Genomic DNA, 6,000 nt, shown 5'->3' with positions numbered 1-6,000 from the left:
TGCTTTTGGTTATGCAAATGATGCGCTGAGCCGCTAATGTTTGTTTTTCATTTCTTTTTCTTTTTTTTGAGATGTCGGTTGAGCTGCAGTTGTTTTGTTTTTTTACCCCTCCAGGATTTTCAGGTTGAGCTCAGATGTGGCTGTGGGATGGTTCAATGAGAGCTATAGCATTTCCTGGTGACTACTATATCTCTGCACAAAAAAAAAGCATTGTTGCCGCCCTACCTCAGGATGGGCAAGATTTCTCACGGCTTGTTGCCTTGCTGTTTCACGGCAGGACAACCACACGTAACAAGCTGACTGAAGGAGGGCGTTTTTTGTGTAGTATTAGTGCCTCCAGGCTGCTGGACCTTCTAACCCTTGTGCTTCTTCCGAGCACGATTTTATTTTTCTCCACTCAAGTGAACATGTTTAAATCAGGGGTCAGAGTGTAATGACTGAAGGAATTGACCGGTTTTGAATGGTGGAGTAGTTGCAAAAAGACAGTTCAGATCATGCATTTGTGTCTCTCTCAGTTTGCTCTTTGCTCCTTTCCTCCTTCATTTCACCTCTTCCTCTCGTGCATATTGACAGAAATGATTCGTTTTTCTTTACTTTCCAACGTCAGCCTTTTTGTGTGTGTACTCCTCATTCACTGCACAAGCAAATGGGCACTGAGCTAAAACAGCAGACTGTGCAGCTGTGAGAGTAGAAAAGAGAAGAGTGGAAAAAGGTTAGAGTGGCGATGGCGAAGAACGAGAGAGGATCAGACAGATGGAGAGAGAGCAAAAGAAGGAAAGAATGAACCTCTAAGAGGACAGAGGGAGATGTAATTACATTTTAGGCTGTTCCCTGTCGTGAATCTCACTGGCGACATTGATTTGCCTTATGTTACCTTGAGTATGGACAGAATCCTGACAAAGCTGCCTGCTCCTATGCCTCCACCGTTTAAGACTTTCTTTTTGTAACCAGTCAAAGTGTCAGTGAAACTCCTTCCTTCTCGCCATCTCATCTCCCACAATAGTTTGTCTGAAAACCCTAATTCAGGAGAAATGCATCTTGCCGTCATTTAGACCTGCCTGTTGTGTTATGTGCTGTAATTTATTCTAATTGTAGCAGGAGACGAAACATTGCTTTTCGGTTTTCATATCATCCATTACATGAACCATAAGGCTTGGAGAGGCAGGACTGGCCAGGGCTGGCCTGGTAATCTGGCATACAGGGCTGGACTGGTAATGCAGGGAATTTTCCCGCTGGGCCGACACGCCTCAGGGACAGGTTGCTGTTGTTTTTTTGCTTGTTTGTGTGTTATTTTGTTTCCTGAGAGACGAGCCCTCGATCTAGAAAAGGTGGCCCGTTAGTTTAGTCAAGTCAAGTCAAGTCGGTTTTATTGTCAATTTCTTTACATGCACTGGTCATACAAAGAATTTGAAATTACATTTCTTGCTTTCCCATACAGACATAGACTAATCTAGGTAAGGACATAGACAGTATAGACATAGACAGTACTTATACATGGACTTAAGACAGTATGGACATAGACAGTGCTCATACAGACATAGTTTACCTTTAATATAGAGAGTGGACTGAGCTAATCATAATATCGTAGAAAAGCAAGGGGCTGTTTGAGGGGCTGGTCCATACATGCCAGAAATGCCCGGGCTGTTGTTCGGTCCCAGTCCATCTCTGGACCTGGCCGACTCTGAGCTGCATTGCAATGCTGTCCAAGTGCCCTCTCCAGTACCTCCCTCACAGCCTCCCATGAACAAGTAGAGCCTACTGAATAGTACATGGACATAGACATAGACATCCATAGACATCTGTGCCGCCACAACAATTTGTGTGGGCTGGCACTTTGATTTATTTTGCTTATCAATCCCCGGTGAAATGGAGCTGTGAATAATTCTGTAAGCCCAGCGTGAGATCCTAATTCATGATGAATTTAGAAGTTCTGATCCAGGGGCCTTGTAAAAGGATGTTTACACGTTTCTGCTGTCATTGTGCAGTTCATCATATGGACCCCTCTCATTCCTTTTCATGTCTCCATTGTTCACCACTGTGGGACTGGCTGCTAATGGTTGTTTTAGCCTGCTCTATATTTCTATGAAATTCTCTAGAAGGTTTTTTGCCTTTGAAGAAAATAGAACTAATTTCAAACAGGGAGTTGCACTGTTGATGGGATATGAAACTAACTTTGCAGAGAACTACTGAGGCTGGAATATTGGAGAGCATCTTGTTGAAGCGTTCAGTGAACTCATCCGTCTTTGCCTAATGACCCAATGTTATGATACTTATGGTTATACTTGTGCAATGAAACTCGGTATGATACTCTTGGTTAAGTCTAAAGACTTAATACTTGTCAATAAGTCTTAAAAAAGACAAGGGATTTCGTTTTGCATCTGTGAATGAGGCAGTAGAGTAGTGATTAGTTCTGTGTCAATGCTGCAGTGGACTTTTGTCAGCGTCAAACGTGCCAGTGAACACATCCGTCTTTGCCTAATGACCCAAAGTAATGATACTCATGGTAATACTTGTGTAATGAAACTCGCAGAGATGATACTCATGGTTAAGTCTAAAGACTTAAAGGTGCACTGTGCAATATTTTCAGTGGTTCATTTCCAGAATTCATGCTGCTCATTCACAAATGTTACCTTTTTAGGCAACACAGTGTCAATGCACAGCATATAGTTGCAATACCTACTCTGAACACCATCCTACACAGTTCACCTTTAAGACTTTCCAATCAGTCAGATAACTGATTTAACTATTTATGTTTTTATCTTCTGTGTGTGAGGCAGCTGAGTAGTGATTACTTTGGCTTCAAAGTTGCAATGGGGTGCTTTTTGTCAGCCTCAAACTTGCCATTTTGTCTGAGCATACGAGTGATTCTACGATTCGCCTACACTTTTGGCAAAAGCAAGATGTCAATTATCAGTATTTTTTTTCAACTAAATGACCTAGATGTTTACATAGTGTATATATTTAAGTTTCCAAACAAACAAATTGCCAAGCTTAATCTTAAATCATTTGATAAATACTCTAATGAAAGCAAATATTTGCTTAACTATTTTGTCAACAGTGTTATGGACAAATACTATGTCATTTCAAACATATATAAAAATACTACAGAGTTGAAACAATATACGTTTGAAAGTGCTTATGTCCCTTAGCAATAATGTTGTCATTAATCTGTGCAACTAATATAGAAAATGTGATTGTAGAGCTTCATAAGTAGGATTTTATGATTCACTGTGATACAGACTGACACATTTTTCATTATAAATCCCTGTAACGTCTGATTTGAATTTAGTCAGCCTCCTTACACAAGACTTCCTTCTCCAGAGATAATCCCTAGTGTCTGTTCATAGGATTTTTCCAACACATAAGGGATCAATAGCTCAAAAACACTTTCAAAACAGTCAACCGTGTTACTCAACTGTGTTACGGTCAACAGTGCAGTCTGCACTTTTTTAGGAGAAAAAAACAGAGCAGACAAACCCATCTCCCTAGAACACAAATTATTTGTTTGTTTGTCTGTCAATATGGAGATAAATTGGCAAAAACATACTCCTCCTCAACTGTCATCAGTGCTGCCAGATTGGGCTGGTTCTCGCCCAATTGGGCTGCTTAGGGTTGGCCGTGTGCGGGTAAAAATGGCATCTATCAGAAAAACCTGCCCACTTTTTGCCATAGAAATCAATAGAATTGGGCGGGATTTTGTGCTTTGTGCGGATTTTGAAAAATGTTTGGGCTGGAAATCATCAGCCTCATCTGGCAACCCTGACTGTCATAGCTAATTGTAACACCATTGACAGTAACACGGTTGACATTTCAGTCATTTTTATGGTGTTGTGCTAACTGAGGACCTCAGAAGTTCCACCACAACACCTTAATCAATTCATGTATCTGTATGCTTTATCTGTGTTTTTCTACATGTGACTTCTAATTCAGAATTCTTATGAATATGTTGACAACACAGTTGACAGGCAATTTTCCCGCTATGAGAATATGAAAAATAATGGATTAGATTATGGAAGGAACCAAAAAGTCTTCCCGTATCCTGCCAAAGAGGTTATGACATCACGTGATGTTATTCGTATGGCCTAAGACCAAACCATTACTGATTTATGGAGGGGGTTTCAGACCGTGACACGGTTAACACAGTTTTCGTGGACACACACAAAATCGCAAATTTCATGTATAATAGAAAGGACAGTGGTCTTTCTGACAGCTTTGTCATATTGTGTTGATTACTGTGAATCAACATTTGTAATCGTCTTGGGCAAAACAAGTTTCTTTACATGCTAATATGAAGACTGAATCTGACAACAGGACGGCATGAAAACGCCCAAAACCAGTATTAAATATTCATTCTTGCTGAGGGAAATAATGCCATGTCTACACTTTCTGTATTATATGAAAGATAAATGTTTTCTAACGTCCAAAACATCATTGGATGCAGTTAATAGTTAGTGGAATTGGCAAATAAAATCCACGGACTTAAAAGCGTCGTCGAATCTGAGAATCACTCATAAGAGAGGCCTGTCTGATGTCTGGAGATGAGGTTTATGGAGGACAGACTCCTGCGGATGCCTTTGTAGTCTCCAGGCGGGTGGGGGAGCGGGGGAGCGAGGGGTGTGGAGGACTCATTAAGAGACGTCTTGATAATAAGGTTGCAGCCCACTCCACTGAAGAGCCTGCCGGCCAGGGAAGCTGACAGGAGGGGGCAGATGGCTCAGTTGTCCCGGGCCCAGGGAGAGAGGGGACCCATAATGGGGTCCGTATTACATAGTGTGTATTGGGCAGGGGGCCCTTTCAGATTAACTTTTCTCCGGACCCAGCTAAAGCTGCCAGCAGCCCTGCTGCCGCCACTCAGATGATGATGTGGCCGTCTGAGGACGAGGACGCGATGAGGAGATTGATAAAGCACGTCGCCGTGCCCGCACTCATCAATTTGTCATTATATGGCCGTGATCACGACAGTAAGTATAGTTTTTTCATATTGGATCAGGAGATTGAGTTTGACTTCCATTTCGACTCGGCTCTGCGTAGCCATACACAGGGCTGGACTGGCCATCTGGCATGGCGGGCATTTCCCAGTGGGCCCTGCACCCTATGTATATATTTTTTACATTTCTGAAAATAGGGACCCACAAGGGTGCAGGGCCCACCGGTGTGTCAGTTCGGTGCCACTAATTACGAGGGGCCGCTTTAAGCTAAAAGTGCCCAGGCCCTACTTTTCCCCCAGTCCAGCCCTGGCCATACCCCCACCCAAAACATGACGTGTTGCACGCCCGGCTCTACCTTCATAGAGGAGACGGTGTTATGACGGTACCCCCATCCACCGAGAGATACCCTTGACATTTCCCCAGGCCTGAAAAGAAGGGGGATGATGATGCAGAGTTTGTCAGATAAGTGTCGCCACATTTTTTTCCCTTCGTACATACAAAAAAATACATACATGATTAAATAGTTAAAGGATTAAAGGGAGGCAAGGTGCATTTTAAATGAAAAAATAATTATGCATCGATTTAGCCTTTTGCTGTCGGAGGGGGCTCAAACATTTTAATTAGTGTCTATTCAAGGCTGTGCTGCATACACTGCTAGGTGTAAAAGCAAATTGGGTTCTCACTTCTCCTCAGTGCGTAGTTAAGATATGTAAATTATTCCACAGCACTGGGCAGATATCCTGCCGCCCTATTGAATGAAATAAACAAATTAAAGTGGAAGGTCCCCAGGAAGAAGAAAAAAAAGACTTGCCATGTTGTGTTCATTTGCCTTTTGGCGGGCGATTGCTCTTTTTGTGGTGGTGTGCCAACACTAGAGGTTTGTCTGGCCGGGCACTGATAAAACACAGGAACTTGATTAGTGGAGTAAAATGATAATGAAATAACCCAGACAGAAGAATAATGGGTGGTGGAGTGGAGTGGAATGAAAGACGTCGTTGACATGATGGCGTTAAGCTCACACACTCTCAAACATGACATCACATGATGGCGTTGAGCTCACACACTCTCAAAC

The 6,000-nt window shown here is 42.5% G+C and overlaps 1 protein-coding gene across 1 annotated transcript in view; it reads left to right on the top strand.

The window, feature by feature from the left end:
- Window positions 1–6,000, top strand: part of LOC134466994 (transcription elongation regulator 1-like protein) — a 205,130-nt gene that overhangs the window by 25,897 nt on the left and 173,233 nt on the right. The window lies entirely within an intron of this gene.

Source organism: Engraulis encrasicolus, chromosome 17 (genome assembly GCF_034702125.1).
Source record: "Engraulis encrasicolus isolate BLACKSEA-1 chromosome 17, IST_EnEncr_1.0, whole genome shotgun sequence".
Taxonomy (NCBI): Eukaryota; Metazoa; Chordata; class Actinopteri; order Clupeiformes; family Engraulidae; genus Engraulis; species Engraulis encrasicolus.
This window is presented reverse-complemented; position numbering and strand designations above follow the sequence as displayed.